Source organism: Rutidosis leptorrhynchoides, chromosome 11, assembly GCF_046630445.1.
Source record: "Rutidosis leptorrhynchoides isolate AG116_Rl617_1_P2 chromosome 11, CSIRO_AGI_Rlap_v1, whole genome shotgun sequence".
Classification (NCBI taxonomy): domain Eukaryota; kingdom Viridiplantae; phylum Streptophyta; class Magnoliopsida; order Asterales; family Asteraceae; genus Rutidosis; species Rutidosis leptorrhynchoides.
Genome location: NC_092343.1, coordinates 295161715 through 295182605, shown reverse-complemented (window position 1 = coordinate 295182605; position 20891 = coordinate 295161715).

The following is a 20891-nucleotide window of genomic DNA, read 5'->3' as shown; positions in this document are numbered from 1 at the left end:
CCCTGTATAGCTAACTCCAACATTCACATATAGAGTGTCTATGGTTGTTCCGAAATATATATAGATGTGTCGACATGATAGGTCGAAACATTGTATACGTGTCTATGGTATCTCAAGATTACATAATATATAATACAAGTTGATTAAGTTATGGTTGGAATAGATTTGTTACTAATTTTCACGTAGCTAAAATGAGAAAAATTATCCAATCTTGTTTTACCCATAACTTCTTCATTTTAAATCCGTTTTGAGTGAATCAAATTGCTATGGTTTCATATTGAACTCTATTTTATGAATCTAAACAAAAAAAGTATAGGTTTCTAGTCGGAAAAATAAGTTACAAGTCGTTTTTGTAAAGGTAGTCATTTCAGTCGAAAGAACGACGTCTAGATGACCATTTTAGAAAACATACTTCCACTTTGAGTTTAACCATAATTTTTGGATATAGTTTCATGTTCATAATAAAAATTATTTTCTCAGAATAACAACTTTTAAATCAAAGTTTATCATAGTTTTTAATTAACTAACCCAAAACAGCCCGCGGTGTTACTACGACGGCGTAAATCCGGTTTTACGGTGTTTTTCGTGTTTCCAGGTTTTAAATCATTAAGTTAGCATATCATATAGATATAGAACATGTGTTTAGTTGATTTTAAAAGTCAAGTTATAAGGATTAACTTTTGTTTGCGAACAAGTTTAGAATTAACTAAACTATGTTCTAGTGATTACAAGTTTAAACCTTCGAATAAGATAGCTTTATATGTATGAATCGAATGATGTTATGAACATCATTACTACCTTAAGTTCCTTGGATGAACCTACTGGAAAAGAGAAAAATGGATCTAGCTTCAATGGATCCTTGGATGGCTCAAAGTTCTTGAAGCAAAATCATGACACGAAAACAAGTTCAAGTAAGATCATCACTTGAAATAAGATTGTTATAGTTATAGAAATTGAACCAAAGTTTGAATATGATTATTACCTTGTATTAGAATGATAACCTACTGTAAGAAACAAAGATTTCTTGAGGTTGGATGATCACCTTACAAGATTGGAAGTGAGCTAGCAAACTTGAAAGTATTCTTGATTTTATGAAACTAGAACTTTTGGAATTTATGAAGAACACTTAGAACTTGAAGATAGAACTTGAGAGAGTTCAATTAGATGAAGAAAATTGAAGAATGAAAGTGTTTGTAGGTGTTTTTGGTCGTTGGTGTATGGATTAGATATAAAGGATATGTAATTTTGTTTTCATGTAAATAAGTCATGAATGATTACTCATATTTTTGTAATCTTATAAGATATTTCATGCTAGTTGCCAAATGATGGTTCCCACATGTGTTAGGTGACTCACATGGGCTGCTAAGAGCTGATCATTGGAGTGTATATACCAATAGTACATACATCTAAAAGCTGTGTATTGTACGAGTACGAATACGGGTGCATACGAGTAGAATTGTTGATGAAACTGAACGAGAATGTAATTGTAAGCATTTTTGTTAAGTAGAAGTATTTTGATAAGTGTATTGAAGTCTTTCAAAAGTGTATAAATACATATTAAAACACTACATGTATATACATTTTAACTGAGTCGTTAAGTCATCGTTAGTCGTTACATGTAAGTGTTGTTTTGAAACCTTTAGGTTAACGATCTTGTTAAATGTTGTTAACCCAATGTTTATAATATCAAAAGAGATTTTAAATTATTATATTATCATGATATTATGATGTACGAATATCTCTTAATATGATATATATACATTAAATGTCGTTACAACGATAAACGTTACATATATGTCTCGTTTCAAAATCATTAAGTTAGTAGTCTTGTTTTTACATATGTAGTTCATTGTTAATATAATTAATGATATGTTTACTTATCATAATATCATGTTAACTATATATATAACCATATATATGTCATCATATAGTTTTTTTTTTACAAGTTTTAACGTTCGTGAATCACCGGTCAACTTGGGTGGTCAATTGTCTATATGAAACCTATTTCAATTAATCAAGTCTTAACAAGTTTGATTGCTTAACATGTTGGAAACATTTAATCATGTAAACATCAATCTCAATTAATATATATAAACATGGAAAAGTTCGGGTCACTACAGTACCTACCCGTTAAATAAATTTCGTCCCGAAATTTTAAGCTGTTGAAGGTGTTGACGAATCTTCTGGAAATAGATGTGGGTATTTCTTCTTCATCTGATCTTCACGCTCCCAGGTGAACTCGGGTCCTCTACGAGCATTCCATCGAACCTTAACAATTGGTATCTTGTTTTGCTTAAGTCTTTTAACCTCACGATCCATTATTTCGACGGGTTCTTCGATGAATTGAAGTTTTTCGTTGATTTGGATTTCATCTAACGGAATAGTGAGATCTTCTTTAGCAAAACATTTCTTTAAATTCGAGACGTGGAAAGTGTTATGTACAGCCGCGAGTTGTTGAGGTAACTCTAGTCGGTAAGCTACTGGTCCGACACGATCAATAATCTTGAATGGTCCAATATACCTTGGATTTAATTTCCCTCGTTTACCAAATCGAACAACGCCTTTCCAAGGTGCAACTTTAAGCATGACCATCTCTCCAATTTCAAATTCTATATCTTTTCTTTTAATGTCAGCGTAGCTCTTTTGTCGACTTTGGGCAGTTTTCAACCGTTGTTGAATTTGGATGATCTTCTCGGTAGTTTCTTGTATAATCTCCGGACCCGTAATCTGTCTATCCCCCACCTCACTCCAACAAATCGGAGACCTGCACTTTCTACCATAAAGTGCTTCAAACGGCGCCATCTCAATGCTTGAATGGTAGCTGTTGTTGTAGGAAAATTCTGCTAACGGTAGATGTCGATCCCAACTGTTTCCGAAATCAATAACACATGCTCGTAGCATGTCTTCAAGCGTTTGTATCGTCCTTTCGCTCTGCCCATCAGTTTGTGGATGATAGGCAGTACTCATGTCTAGACGAGTTCCTAATGCTTGCTGTAATGTCTGCCAGAATCTTGAAATAAATCTGCCATCCCTATCAGAGATAATAGAGATTGGTATTCCATGTCTGGAGATGACTTCCTTCAAATACAGTCGTGCTAACTTCTCCATCTTGTCATCTTCTCTTATTGGTAGGAAGTGTGCTGATTTGGTGAGACGATCAACTATTACCCAAATAGTATCAAAACCACTTGCAGTCCTTGGCAATTTAGTGATGAAATCCATGGTAATGTTTTCCCATTTCCATTCCGGGATTTCGGGTTGTTGAAGTAGACCTGATGGTTTCTGATGCTCAGCTTTGACCTTAGAACACGTCAAACATTCTCCTACGTATTTAGCAACATCGGCTTTCATACCCGGCCACCAAAAATGTTTCTTGAGATCCTTGTACATCTTCCCCGTTCCAGGATGTATTGAGTATCTGGTTTTATGAGCTTCTCTAAGTACCATTTCTCTCATATCTCCAAATTTTGGTACCCAAATCCTTTCAGCCCTATACCGGGTTCCGTCTTCCCGAATATTAAGATGCTTCTCCGATCCTTTGGGTATTTCATCCTTTAAATTTCCCTCTTTTAAAACTCCTTGTTGCGCCTCCTTTATTTGAGTAGTAATGTTATTATGAATCATTATATTCATAGATTTTACTCGAATGGGTTCTCTGTCCTTCCTGCTCAAGGCATCGGCTACCACATTTGCCTTCCCCGGGTGGTAACGAATCTCAAAATCGTAATCATTCAATAATTCAATCCACCTACGCTGCCTCATATTCAGTTGTTTCTGATTAAATATGTGTTGAAGACTTTTGTGGTCGGTATATATAATACTTTTGACCCCATATAAGTAGTGCCTCCAAGTCTTTAATGCAAAAACAACCGCGCCTAATTCCAAATCATGCGTCGTATAATTTTGTTCGTGAATCTTCAATTGTCTAGACGCATAAGCAATCACCTTCGTTCGTTGCATTAATACACAACCGAGACCTTGCTTTGATGCATCACAATAAATCACAAAATCATCATTCCCTTCAGGCAATGACAATATAGGTGCCGTAGTTAGCTTTTTCTTCAATAACTGAAACGCTTTCTCTTGTTCATCATTCCATTCAAATTTCTTCCCTTTATGCGTTAATGCAGTCAAGGGTTTTGCTATTCTGGAAAAGTCTTGGATGAACCTTCTGTAGTAACCAGCTAGTCCTAAAAACTGGCGTATGTGTTTCGGAGTTTTCGGGGTTTCCCACTTTTCAACAGTTTCTATCTTTGCTGGATCCACCTTAATACCTTCTTTGTTCACTATGTGACCGAGGAATTGAACTTCTTCCAACCAAAATGCACACTTTGAAAACTTAGCGTACAATTCTTCCTTCCTCAATACTTCTAACACCTTTCTCAAATGTTCACCGTGTTCTTGGTCATTCTTTGAGTAAATAAGTATGTCATCAATGAAAACAATGACAAACTTGTCAAGGTATGGTCCACACACTCGGTTCATAAGGTCCATGAACACAGCTGGTGCATTAGTTAAACCAAACGGCATGACCATAAACTCGTAATGACCGTAACGTGTTCTGAAAGCAGTCTTTGGAATATCATCTTCTTTCACCCGCATTTGATGATACCCGGAACGTAAGTCAATCTTTGAATAAACAGACGAGCCTTGTAGTTGATCAAATAAGTCGTCGATTCTCGGTAGTGGGTAGCGGTTCTTGATGGTAAGTTTGTTCAACTCTCGATAGTCGATACACAACCTGAATGTACCATCTTTCTTCTTGACAAACAAAACAGGAGCTCCCCACGGTGATGTGCTTGGTCGAATGAAACCACGCTCTAAAAGTTCTTGTAATTGGCTTTGCAGTTCTTTCATCTCGCTGGGTGCGAGTCTGTAAGGAGCACGAGCTATTGGTGCAGCTCCTGGTACAAGATCTATTTGAAATTCAACGGATCGATGTGGGGGTAATCCCGGTAATTCTTTCGGAAATACATCGGGAAATTCTTTTGCGACGGGAACATCATTGATGCTCTTTTCTTCAGTTTGTACTTTCTCGACGTGTGCTAGAACAGCATAGCAACCTTTTCTTATTAGTTTTTGTGCCTTCAAATTACTAATAAGATGTAGCTTCATGTTGCCCTTTTCTCCGTACACCATTAAGGGTTTTCCTTTTTCTCGTATAATGCGAATTGCATTTTTGTAACAAACGATCTCCGCTTTCACTTCTTTCAACCAGTCCATACCGATTATCACATCAAAACTCCCTAACTCTACTGGTATCAAATCAATCTTAAATGTTTCGCTAACCAGTTTAATTTCTCGATTCCGACATATATTATCTGCTGAAATTAATTTACCATTTGCTAATTCGAGTAAAAATTTACTATCCAAAGGCGTCAATGGACAACTTAATTTAGCACAAAAATCTCTACTCATATAGCTTCTATCCGCACCCGAATCAAATAAAACGTAAGCAGATTTATTGTCAATAAGAAACGTACCCGTAACAAGCTCCGGGTCTTCCTGTGCCTCTACCGCATTAATATTGAAAACTCTTCCACGGCCTTGTCCATTCGTGTTCTCCTGGTTCGGGCAATTTCTAATAATGTGGCCTGGTTTTCCACATTTATAACAAACTACATTGGCATAACTTGCTCCGACACTACTTGCTCCGCCATTACTCGTTCCGACACCATTTGTTCCTTTCGTTCTATTAACCCCTGGTCCGTAGACCTCACACTTCGCCGCGCTATGACCATTTCTTTTACACTTGTTGCAAAATTTGGTGCAGAACCCCGAGTGATTCTTTTCACACCTTTGGCATAGTTGCTTCTGATTGTTGTTGTTGTTGCGGTTATTATTGTTGTTGGGATGATTGTTGTAGTTGTTGTTGTTGTTGTTGTTGTTGGGCCGTTTGTTGTAGTTGCGATTGATGTTGCGATTGTTGGGATAATTGTTGCGATTATTGTTGTAATTGCTGTTGTTGTTGTATTGGTGATTCTTATCACCGTTTTCCTCCCACTTTCTTTTGACTTGCTTCACATTGGCCTCTTCAGCAGTCTGTTCTTTAATTCTTTCTTCAATCTGGTTCACTAGTTTGTGAGCCATTCTACATGCCTGTTGTATGGAGGCGGGCTCGTGTGAACTTATATCTTCTTGGATTCTTTCCGGTAATCCTTTCACAAACGCGTCGATCTTCTCTTCCTCATCTTCGAATGCTCCCGGACACAATAGGCACAATTCTGTGAATCGTCTTTCGTACGTGGTAATATCAAATCCTTGGGTTCGTAACCCTCTAAGTTCTGTCTTGAGCTTATTGACCTCGGTTCTGGGACGGTACTTCTCGTTCATCAAGTGCTTGAATGCTGACCACGGTAGTGCGTACGCATCATCTTGTCCCACTTGCTCTAGATAGGTATTCCACCATGTTAACGCAGAACCTGTGAAGGTATGCGTAGCGTACTTCACTTTGTCCTCTTCAGTACACTTACTTATGGCAAACACCGATTCAACCTTCTCGGTCCACCGTTTCAATCCGATCGGTCCTTCGGTTCCATCAAATTCCAAAGGTTTGCAGGCAGTGAATTCTTTGTAGGTGCATCCTACACGATTTCCTGTACTGCTAGATCCAAGGTTATTGTTGGTATGTAGCGCAGCCTGTACTGCGGCTATGTTTGAAGCTAGAAAAGTACGGAATTCCTCTTCATTCATATTCACGGTGTGTCGAGTAGTCGGTGCCATTTCCTTCAAAATAGTTAAATGGAACAAGTTAATCATACAGAATATTAAGAGTAGTTAATAGTATTTCGTAGCATAATATGAACTCATTTATAAAAGCTTTTTCTTCATATTAGCGTTTTATAAGTTTAAATTCGGGTAGTACCTACCCGTTAAGTTCATACTTAGTAGCTAATATACAATTCAACTACTACAATTCTATATGAAAAACTGATTATAATAACATTTCGCGTTCAAACTTTTATACAATATTTTACAAACTTACAATACCGCTTATTTTACATAAAGCATGAAATATAGCACACAATAACTTTGATACAAGATAGTTGTGAAGACAATTCTAGCTAGTACACAAGTCGTTCAGCAAAGGCAATAAAGACACGTAATTCATACGTCCAGAAACAAGTCATGCATTCTGGTTTTACTAGGACTACTTCCCATCCTTGGTCTTGTGCAACATAACCGTTATGGCCGTTGATAAGACAGCGTGTTGTAACGTCATCAAAGGGACGAGGGTTACGTAATGTCCAACAGTCCCGTAATAATCTAAAAACCTCATTTCTTACCCCAATTACCGACTCCGTCACTTGTGGAAACGTTTTGTTTAATAGTTGTAGCCCGATGTTCTTGTTCTCACTTTGGTGAGAAGCGAACATTACTAATCCGTAAGCATAACATGCTTCTTTATGTTGCATGTTAGCCGCTTTTTCTAAATCACGAAGTCCAATATTCGGATATATTGAGTCAAAATAATTTCTTAACCCGTTGCGTAAAATAGCATTTGGGTTCCCCGCAATATATGCGTCAAAGTAAACACATCGTAACTTATGGGTTTCCCAATGTGATATCCCCCATCTTTCAAACGAAAGTCTCTTATAAACCAAGACATTCTTGGAACGTTCTTCGAATGTCTTACAAACTGATCTCGCCTTAAATAGTTGTGCCGAAGAATTCTGGCCGACTCTAGACAAGATTTCATCAATCATGTCTCCGGGTAGGTCTCTTAAAATATTGGGTTGTCTATCCATTTTGTGTTTTTAAACTGTAAAATAGACAAGAGTTAGATTCATAAAAAAATACTTATTAATACAAGCAATTTTTACATATATCATAAAGCATACGAACACTATATTACATATATTACACCACACGAATACAACTATCTTATTTCGACTCGCTCGTTTCTTCTTCTTCGGTTTTGGTTCGTTTTGCCAAGTTTCTAGGGATATATGATGTTCCCCTAATACGAGCCGTCGTGATCCACATTGGTTTAGAAAAACCTGGTGGTTTAGAGGTTCCCGGGTCATTGTTACAACTTAAGGACTTCGGGGGTTGACGATACATATAAAGTTCATCGGGGTTGGAATTAGATTTCTCTATTTTTATGCCCTTTCCCTTATTATTTTCTTTTGCCTTTTTAAATTCAGTTGGGGTAATTTCTATAACATCATCGGAATTCTCGTCGGAATCCGATTCATCGGAGAATTGGTAATCCTCCCAATATTTTGCTTCCTTGGCGGAAACACCATTGACCATAATTAACTTTGGTCGGTTGGTTGAGGATTTTCTTTTACTTAACCGTTTTATTATTTCCCCCACCGGTTCTATTTCTTCATCCGGTTCCGATTCTTCTTCCGGTTCCGATTCTTCTTCCGGTTCCGACTCTTCTTCCGGTTCCTCTTCGGGAACTTGTGAATCAGTCCACAAATCATTCCAATTTACATTTGACTCTTCATTATTATTAGGTGAGTCAATGGGACTTGTTCTAGAGGTAGACATCTATCACATAATATCAAACGCGTTAAGAGATTAATATATCACATAATATTCACATGTTAAAAATATATAGTTTCCAACAAAATTTGTTAAGCAATCATTTTTCAAGTAAACACGGTCGAAGTCCAGACTCACTAATGCATCCTAACAAACTAGATAAGACACACTAATGCAAAATTCTGGTTCTCTAAGACCATCGCTCGGATACCAACTGAAATGTCCCGTTCTTATTGATTAAAAACGTTCCATATTAATTGATTTCGTTGCGAGGTTTTGACCTCTATATGAGACGTTTTTCAAAGACTGCATTCATTTTTAAAACAAACCATAACCTTTATTTCATAAATAAAGGTTTAAAAAGCTTTACGTAGATTATCAAATAATGATAATCTAAAATATCCTGTTTACACACGACCATTACATAATGGTTTACAATACAAATATGTTACATCGAAATCAGTTTCTTGAATGCAGTTTTTACACAATATCATACAAACATGGACTCCAAATCTTGTCCTTATTTTAGTATGCAACAGCGGAAGCTCTTAATAATCACCTGAGAATAAACATGCTTAAAAAGTCAACAAAAATGTTGGTGAGTTATAGGTTTAACCTATATATATCAAATCGTAACAATAGACCACAAGATTTCATATTTCAATACACATCCCATACATAGAGATAAAAATCATTCATATGGTGAACACCTGGTAACCGACAATAACAAGATGCATATATAAGAATATCCCCATCATTCCGGGACACCCTTCGGATATGATATAAATTTCGAAGTACTAAAGCATCCGGTACTTTGGATGGGGTTTGTTAGGCCCAATAGATCTATCTTTAGGATTCGCGTCAATTAGGGTGTCTGTTCCCTAATTCTTAGATTACCAGACTTAATAAAAAGGGGCATATTCGATTTCGATAATTCAACCATAGAATGTAGTTTCACGTACTTGTGTCTATTTTGTAAATCATTTATAAAACCTGCATGTATTCTCATCCCAAAAATATTAGATTTTAAAAGTGGGACTATAACTCACTTTCACAGATTTTTTTACTTCGTCGGGAAGTAAGACTTGGCCACTGGTTGATTCACGAACCTATAACAATATATACATATATATCAAAGTATGTTCAAAATATATTTACAACACTTTTAATATATTTTGATGTTTTAAGTTTATTAAGTCAGCTGTCCTCGTTAGTAACCTACAACTAGTTGTCCACAGTTAGATGTACAGAAATAAATCGATAAATATTATCTTGAATCAATCCACGACCCAGTGTATACGTATCTCAGTATTGATCACAACTCAAACTATATATATTTTGGAATCAACCTCAACCCTGTATAGCTAACTCCAACATTCACATATAGAGTGTCTATGGTTGTTCCGAAATATATATAGATGTGTCGACATGATAGGTCGAAACATTGTATACGTGTCTATGGTATCTCAAGATTACATAATATATAATACAAGTTGATTAAGTTATGGTTGGAATAGATTTGTTACTAATTTTCACGTAGCTAAAATGAGAAAAATTATCCAATCTTGTTTTACCCATAACTTCTTCATTTTAAATCCGTTTTGAGTGAATCAAATTGCTATGGTTTCATATTGAACTCTATTTTATGAATCTAAACAAAAAAAGTATAGGTTTCTAGTCGGAAAAATAAGTTACAAGTCGTTTTTGTAAAGGTAGTCATTTCAGTCGAAAGAACGACGTCTAGATGACCATTTTAGAAAACATACTTCCACTTTGAGTTTAACCATAATTTTTGGATATAGTTTCATGTTCATAATAAAAATTATTTTCTCAGAATAACAACTTTTAAATCAAAGTTTATCATAGTTTTTAATTAACTAACCCAAAACAGCCCGCGGTGTTACTACGACGGCGTAAATCCGGTTTTACGGTGTTTTTCGTGTTTCCAGGTTTTAAATCATTAAGTTAGCATATCATATAGATATAGAACATGTGTTTAGTTGATTTTAAAAGTCAAGTTAGAAGTATTAACTTTTGTTTGCGAACAAGTTTAGAATTAACTAAACTATGTTCTAGTGATTACAAGTTTAAACCTTCGAATAAGATAGCTTTATATGTATGAATCGAATGATGTTATGAACATCATTACTACCTTAAGTTCCTTGGATGAACCTACTGGAAAAGAGAAAAATGGATCTAGCTTCAATGGATCCTTGGATGGCTCAAAGTTCTTGAAGCAAAATCATGACACGAAAACAAGTTCAAGTAAGATCATCACTTGAAATAAGATTGTTATAGTTATAGAAATTGAACCAAAGTTTGAATATGATTATTACCTTGTATTAGAATGATAACCTACTGTAAGAAACAAAGATTTCTTGAGGTTGGATGATCACCTTACAAGATTGGAAGTGAGCTAGCAAACTTGAAAGTATTCTTGATTTTATGAAACTAGAACTTTTGGAATTTATGAAGAACACTTAGAACTTGAAGATAGAACTTGAGAGAGTTCAATTAGATGAAGAAAATTGAAGAATGAAAGTGTTTGTAGGTGTTTTTGGTCGTTGGTGTATGGATTAGATATAAAGGATATGTAATTTTGTTTTCATGTAAATAAGTCATGAATGATTACTCATATTTTTGTAATCTTATAAGATATTTCATGCTAGTTGCCAAATGATGGTTCCCACATGTGTTAGGTGACTCACATGGGCTGCTAAGAGCTGATCATTGGAGTGTATATACCAATAGTACATACATCTAAAAGCTGTGTATTGTACGAGTACGAATACGGGTGCATACGAGTAGAATTGTTGATGAAACTGAACGAGAATGTAATTGTAAGCATTTTTGTTAAGTAGAAGTATTTTGATAAGTGTATTGAAGTCTTTCAAAAGTGTATAAATACATATTAAAACACTACATGTATATACATTTTAACTGAGTCGTTAAGTCATCGTTAGTCGTTACATGTAAGTGTTGTTTTGAAACCTTTAGGTTAACGATCTTGTTAAATGTTGTTAACCCAATGTTTATAATATCAAAAGAGATTTTAAATTATTATATTATCATGATATTATGATGTACGAATATCTCTTAATATGATATATATACATTAAATGTCGTTACAACGATAAACGTTACATATATGTCTCGTTTCAAAATCATTAAGTTAGTAGTCTTGTTTTTACATATGTAGTTCATTGTTAATATAATTAATGATATGTTTACTTATCATAATATCATGTTAACTATATATATAACCATATATATGTCATCATATAGTTTTTTTTTACAAGTTTTAACGTTCGTGAATCACCGGTCAACTTGGGTGGTCAATTGTCTATATGAAACCTATTTCAATTAATCAAGTCTTAACAAGTTTGATTGCTTAACATGTTGGAAACATTTAATCATGTAAACATCAATCTCAATTAATATATATAAACATGGAAAAGTTCGGGTCACTACAATAAGTTCACAATTAATATGTTATATTGTATATTCTTCAACTTTGATTCAAAAATTATTAACTATGCTCACAGCGATATACAATCGTTTCCATACAAATTCAATTACATATTCTGATTTTGAAAAATCAGAATCCAAGTCAAGATTTAACAGAAAACATCACTCTTAGATTCTTATATCTTTCAAATGCTATACTTTGACTTCAAAACTGTGCTAGAACATCACTTCTATTCATAAACCCAGAAAAAGAAAAAAAAAATTTGTATCGTTCAAAATTCTAGAACATCATATGTATCTTGACAATTACAATCTTCATGCAAACCCTTCAAACATTTGAAAACACCTCGGATTGATAACCAACGATTCGGTTATGATAACTTTGAATGATGATGAAGCAGCAAAAACTGTAAACGACCTTAACAGCCAAAAGTTTGATGATAAAGAATAGTGTGTTGGCAAAGCTCAGAAAAAGAGAAGGTTTGGAACTGGAAAACGGATTGAGCAAAGTATGAAGGAGGCTGTGGATAAATCACAAAGACTAAACCTGCCTTCAAAGAATCCAAATTATTCAGTATCTACTGAAGCCATTAACGAATACCTTGTTTCCTAATCTAAACCCTTACGGACAATATTCTTCATCATCCTCTGATATTAGAAATTCTAAGATATCATCGTATCTTTCATTATAAATATCCTCCATATTTCTGGAGATAATTCCATAATCATTCTTATCGGAAATCAATTTTATCCTTGCGATATCTGTGTAACATCATAAAAGAAACTATTTTAGTTTCTAAATTCTGAAACCTTCGAGTTTAAAAAATGAATATTTTTGAAGTGGTGTTGGGAACTGAAGCATGAGTTAGTATAATATAATGACACTTGATCAACGTGATTATATTACAGTAAGTCATGCTGAGTTTCGAATGGAACGTGATAAAGGTTCACAGATCATACCTTCATTATAAACCATGTTACATAACTCTTTCATTCTATTTAACCTCTAAACTATCAAGAAAATATTTTCTTAATGATTCGGTCTTTTTCGAGGTATTCTGGTAATTTGACAAGTCAGATTGTGCTATTACCGTTTCTTTTTTAGAACATTAATTATGTTCATTCCGAAATTCATACCTACGAATTCTGGACCATTATTCGCTTGATTTAAAGTTGGGAAGATAAAACAAAAGCATGAAGCTTCAAAATATCAATGGGAGTATATATAAATCACAGTAAATTGGAGAGAGTATTAACTGTGGATGTCAATGATTATGGAAAGACAAAAGCAGAGACATCGAAATATAAGGGAAGATATAAAACCCAATAACCACCCAGAAATTACAAACCGTGTATATCAATGCGTATAGCAATATAAAGACACGGGAGAATGAAAAACGCTATAACCCCAAGGTAATGGTAGAAGAAAATAACTTCCTCCGGTGGTAGATGAAAAAGAAGAATGACAGATATGAAAGTTAGGAGTATATCAAGAATCGGAACTGGATGAAGCATTTTTTACAATCTTTTGAAAATAGGAAATGAGGAAGAAGATGTAAGAGTGATGAAAATAATGAAAAGGAAGAGGTCAATTTATAGCGAAATATCAAACATAGCAATCGAGGCAAATTACGCATTTAATCAAAAGAAATCTTAATTTCCTTAAATTCCGAAGAATCAAATCTTATTTAGATTAAGAAGATTTTCTATTCCTTAAATTCTGGAAATCAATCGTTAATACGTCAAGAGTTAAGACGAATCTCTATTCTTCATTTCACTCTTTTACGATAACTTCTCTCATACGCTTCGAATAATCGGATATTTTTATCCATATTATTTAACGGTGATAAAACTCTATTTATCAACACATATACGGCATGAAAACATTTTTATTGTTAGTCATGACGACCTCACTTAAATTTCGGGACGAAATTTCTTTAACGGGTAGATAAAGTGATGACCCGGAAATTTCTGACCAAATTTAAACTTAATCTTTGTATGATTAACATTTCCGACACGATATGCAAAGTCTGTAAAACTGAATCTTAAAATTTTTGAACTATTCAAATACCTTTCGGTTGTTCTCGACGATTCGCGAACAATTATATGTATATAGATATATATATATACATACTATAACTTGAAAACGTAACAATGTATTAATTGTTTAATACCGTACATTAAACTTATTATTTTAAATATTTATTTGAATATATATGATAAGTTGGAATATTAATTGTATGAATAACTTGCGATATGTATTATAAAACGTGTTTATTAATATTGAAAATATATATTTAACAATACGATAAAATATAATATTAACTTGGTCATAAAAACAAATTGTTATTATATATATATTAACAAATAGCGAGACGATGATTTATAGAAGTAAATAACCAAAATACTCGAAAGTTTAAGATATACTTTGAGTGGTATAGTTTAGGGATAATTTAAGGCTATATTTTGACAAAGGTACGTGACACGAAATTTAAAATACAATTTTTCTCAGCGTACGAAAGGACATTTGAAAAACCGGAACCGGGACATAAGTCGAGTGATGACGTACAGCTTATCGGAACAAAAATTACAAGTCAACTATGCATGTGAATTTAATATAATATATAATTAATTATATAAATTAAATATATTATATATATTATATAAAATTATGTCGACAAACAAAAAGTTAAAAGTTTGTGAGCTGGATCAGAGGGCCATGCGATCGCATGGCCTTGATGCCCAAAAACCATGCGATCGCATGGGGTGCTTTTTCAGAAAAGGTTCTATAAATTGATCGAGTTCTGGCTTAATTCTCACACACACATATTTACCTATATTACTCCGTATAATATTTATTATTATTTATTATTATTATTATTATTATTATTATTATTATTATTATTATTATTATTATTATTATTAAGATTAATATTATTATTATTAATCTTATTATTATTATAAGTATTTTTAGATATCATTATTATTAGTATTATACATAAAATACTACGACGAGATTATGAACGTGTCACTTTCAAAATGAGTTTTCGAGCAAGCTAGAGCTAAGGAAATTATGAGTTATTACTAAGGAGATTATGGGTAAGATTTGAGGGTTTTACTCGTGAGTCAAACTAGTGTTTATCATCTCCGTTACGTCTATGTACTTTCCTACAATATTGAATCTCAATATTGATACGTAAGCACTCATATTTTATCTTTTATATATTAATTGTGTATCCATGTCTAGTGCTTGAGTATATATATTTATACAGGCTTGTATGCTAAATTTTGTCGTTAAACAGTTTATAATGAATCACAAATTAAATACATATATTACTGATAAAAGGTATATGATATGCATGTTTTTGGAAAGCTGGCGAAAAATCAATAACTTTTCATTTAGAAATCGCGTAATTTCGGTGAACGAATCAAAAGATATGATCAACTGAATTATGATTGACGTTAATTGGAATTGCTTTTGAATCTGCAATTAATATTTAAACAACTTGTTTGTAAGATTGATAAATTAGATTTTTGAATATTATCAATCGAGTAAATGAATCCTTATATAAGGCACGACTCGTTTGTTGAACTATTGTCGAAATTGACTTTTTGAAACAACATTGGATAACTTTTGTATGTCGATATCGAGCATTAGGATTGTGATACACTATGACCTGACCTAGCTTGTTAGACATTTATTGACCAACATATGTTCTCTAGGTTGAGATCTACGGTTATTTGGTAATCCGATTTTCAATCACATTTTGGTGAACGACTTTATATGCTGCTAAGGTGAGTTTCATATGCTCCCCTTTTTAATTGCTTTTGCAATCTATATTTTTGGGCTGAGAATACATGCACTTTATTTTAAACGCAATGGATACAAGTACATGCTAAATTCTACACCGAGTTTGAACCGAAAATCCCTTAGCTTTGGTAACTAGTAACTGCCGGTTATAAGAACTGGTGGGCGCGAGTAGTTATATATGGATCCATAGGGCCTGACATCCCCGTCTGTTCCAGGTATAGAAACCCTAGCCTGAACTATAAAACAGACGTATGCTATTTGGTTGCATGTATGTTAAAATAGGGGTACTTATTATAACGTTAAATTTTAGTTACCAGGGTGCTCAATCTTGTAGAATATTTGTTAAACGTTTCTGGATGAAACAACTGAAATCTTGTGATCCACTTTTATATACAGATTATGCGAAACACTAAAACTATGAACTCACTAACCTTTGTGTTGACACTTGTTAGCATGTTTATTCTCAGGTTCCTAGAAGTCTTCCGCTGTTTGCTTATATGTTAGACAAGCTATGTGCATGGAGTCTTACATGGCATATTTATCAAGGAAACGTTGCATTCACCAAATTATCACCATGTATCTTATTTTGACTGCATTGTCAATGGAAGTACTATTGTAAACTATTATTTACGGTGATTGTCTATATGTAGAAATCATCAGATGTCGAAAACCTTTGATTTAAATATTCATTTATGGTGTGCCTTTTCAAAAGAATGCAATGTTTACAAAACGTATCATATAGAGGTCAAGTACCTCGCAATGAAATCGATGAATGACGTGTTCGTCTATATGGATTTAGAGCGATCGTCACATGGTTCTAGCAAGTTTGAGGAAGATCTGAAAGCTATTGAGAAGATGGATAAAGACTCTACTTGTAATAAAGTTTCTGCTTATAAGGTACAAAACTTTGTGAACTATCTTGATAATGAAAAAGTGAGAATGTTTCAGTACTTGCTTCTTGACTTTCAATGGTGTTTAGATGATATTGATAGGTTAAGAACACAAATTTTTGATCTTAAAAATACTATCAAAGACAAAGATGCTGAAATTAAAGTCTTAAAAAAACGTGAGGTAGAACTTGACACATATAAAATGGCATACACAGAAGAAACTAAAAGATTAAATACTGATTTAGGAAGATCAATGAAAAGGTCAAAACACTATGAATCAATTTGTAAATCTTGGTGTGTATCTTCCAAAAAGAATTCTGATGCTATTGCCAAACAAATTTCAAATGATGTCAAAGCTATACTAGGTGAAAACTACATATTAGATAATAATGTGGAAGTTGATCCAAGTGTATTCAAACCTGACATTCTACCAAACACATTTGTAAAATTTGATGGTGACAAAAAGATTTTAACCAATGCTTTTGTAAGGTCATTAGATCCTGTTGAACCTTCTGAGACTATAATACTAGAAAGTAAAAATCCATTAGAGTCTGAACTTTTGAAACCTTCAGACTCTAGCATTTTAGTCTCTCAAAATAATAGTGTATGTTCTGACCTAGAGTCTGACATCCAAGAGTCAAGTTGTTATTTACAACTCTGAATCATCCTCTGAAACTGACACTTGTCCAGATCCAAAAGGGTTAACTAAAAGAAGGTCAAAGTCAAAACAAGCTAAGACTATTCAAAAACTCAAAAAGAAAATTTCTAAGCTCAATGAAAAAATCAAGAGTCAAGAAAAACCTTCAGTTTAAAGAACATCTTGTTTGCCTAAGGAAATTAAAAAGATATGGTGTAATGACCCGGAATTTTCCGACCAAATTATACTTATGAGATTAATATTTACATAAATTAAACCATACCAACATGATAAGCAATCCAAATTGTTGAGACTTGTGTTTTTGAAAAGAGTTTTACACAACGTTTGATCGTCCAATATGACCGATGATATCACGAACTATATAACATACGATAATTATACGTTTGTGTATATATATGTATTTATATATATTTAACATGATTTAAGGATGGTTTAACATCTCATTGTGTACTAATGATAATGAGTTATAAGTATATTTTGAAACTACTAACTTAAGTTTTCAAAACGATAACTATACGTAACATTCTTTGATATATATACTTATAATCTATAATGCTTATAAATGTATCGTATATATAATGTATTTAATCACTTTTTAAGGACTTAAATACATAAAACAATATAAGTATATTCACAAAAGATAGCTATATTTGAATTCTCGTTCCGTTTCCTCAAGATTTCTATACGTATATCTAGGGTATATGTAACCGTATCATACCCAGCTTCTATACGTATTTACTATTGGTATATACACATCAAATCAACATCCTAATCAACATTATTACTGCCCTAGATATGAGGTAACTAGGATTTGTCAAGTAGTATGAATTATTAGTAAGAAAACAAAATTAGGAATCCTTTTCTTTCTTTATAAACTAAAAACGTTTTTATAAATGAACACCATTTCTTCACTCCATTTTCTCATATCTACACCCTCATTTATCTCTCAAAATACTCCTAACTTCATACTTGATCATCTCCAAGCATTTTCCCCATCATTTAGCTTCAATTACAAGCCTTAAACACCATAAGAAAACTCTTTCAAGAACATATCAAAATAACCACCCATTTGAAGAAGTTTACTTCCAACCTTTTGATCTAACTCCACCACTCTTTGATTCCAAGATTATTTCTTATCTTTTGCAGTAACTTTGTACAAGTAACTTGAGGTAGTAAGCTTGTTCATAATCTTATTCAATTCATATTCATATAGCTATCTTATTTTGTGGTATAAAATTTTAACAACAAGAACATGGTTTGAATGATTTCAAACTTGTTCGCAAACTAAATAGATCCTTCTAACTTGACTTTTAAAACCCTTCAAGACCTGTAATATATCATAATGATATGCTAACCTAACAAAATATAACTTGGTTTTACAAAGAACATCTTAAAAACTGAATCTACGTCGTCAGAGTGCAACCGGGGGCTGTTTTGGGTTGGATAATTAAAAACCATCTTGAACTTTGAATTGGAAGTTCATGTTCTGGAAAAATGATATTTCTTATGAATATGTTAACATATAAAAATTTCATGGTTTAACTCAAAGTGTAAGTATTTTTAGAAAAATGATCATTAAATGTTGTTTTTATGATGGAAAATGATCACTTTCATAAGTTTCACCAAAGTTTGACCTATAACCTATGATTTCGAATACAAACTAAGGTATTTTCAGTTCATATTCTTAAAATTTGACTCGATCCAAGGAAGTAGCAAGTTGAACCAACAAAAACGGAGTTGTAATGAAGAAACTACGACTAAAACAAGATTGGGTATCCGAAGCTAGTTTAGCTACGAAAATATTTGGAGAAAAAGTAAATTAATCATATATTTTCTAAATAATATGATATTTTATATATAATTACTTATGATTTGATTTTATATATTTCAGGACCACCCGTAAACAACACGAGAAGATTAATCATATGACCTCATGATTGTACGCAACACGTCATTTGACAACACGGTACTTTATGTACGCAACACGTCATTTGACAACATGGTACCATGGGTCGAGATTAATTATGATCAATACGAATACGATGAGGTCTTTATTTATTTTATTTAAGCAACTAATTGTGGACCACTAACATCGGACTGCTAACTACGGACTAAGAAAATATTAAAAGTATTAAAAGTATATATATATATGTAACGATTACTTAAAAAGAAAATATGTTGATATATTATATATATGGTTAGGTTCGTGATATCTATCGGAGACCAAGTCGAATTAAATACCTTCAAGGCAAAAGTGAGTTTCATTTGCTCCCTTTTTAATTGCTTTTGCAATATATATTTTTGGGCTGAGAATACATGCGCTGCTTTAATAAATGTTTACAAAATAGACACAAGTACTTAAAAATATATTCTACGTTGAGTTGTACCACTGGCATATTTCCCTATAGCTTGGTAACTACTATTTACATGGGTATTGTAAACGCGAATCCTGTTGATAGATCTATCGGGCCTGACAACCCCAACCGGACTGGACGACCAGTATTCAACGGTTGCACAGTACTTCGTTTTGGTGACTACACTTGGTGCGGTGTAGTGAGATTTCATAATAAAGGGAATATGCGACGTTGATTAAATGTTAAGTATGGTTACCAAGTGCTCAACCACTTAGAATGTTTTACATACACTTGCGAGTGTATTATGTTTATGATTATGAAATCTTGTGGTCTATTAACATATTGAAATGATTGTTATGATAAACCTATGAACTCACCAACCTTTTGGTTGACACTTTAAAGCATGTTTATTCTTAGGTACGAATTAAGTCTTCCGCTGTGCATTTGCTCTATATAAAGACATTACTTGGAGCCGATCATCGCAATGGGACCAAATGTTGATGACTTCGTCCAGGTGGATTAGGACGGGTCCTTTCAGTTGGTATCAGAGTGGTGGTCGTAGCGAACCAGGTCTTGCATTAGTGTGTCTAACTAATAGTTGTTAGGATGCATTAATGAGTCTGGACTTCGACCGTGTCTACATGTCAAAAGTTTTGCTTACCATTTCTAGTCGAAAATCATCTGCTTATCATCCTTAGGAAATTACCTGTTTATCATTCATAAGTCTAGACACGTTTTACTGCATTTACTGCATTGATAGTGTATAGACGAATTCTTATCTTACCATATCTGTTATTGCGAACTTTGACTGATATCTTTTCAAAGATTCTCCGTAATTTACGGGATTTTGGTATTATATATACATATGTAAATTATGTATTGAAGAGTACCAAATCTAACTCCTATAATCTATTCCATACCAAAAATTCATTTTCCCCATTATACAAGATGGATTTCGCAACTAGTTCGAATTCTTCAGATTCCGACAGTTATGCCGATATGAATTTCCATTCGGGCTCCGAAAGCAGCGTCACCGGAATGGATCAACCAATTTCCCATCATCTATTCTGGATGAATTGGGGATGGGTTCGGAATATACTAAATCACTGGAGACAAGAAGAAGGTGATCCATTCCATCCACCAAATTTCCCTCTTGGCGATGAACCTGAAGCACTTACCGGCGAACCTATTCGAAACACCATTTTCTCTCTCATTTC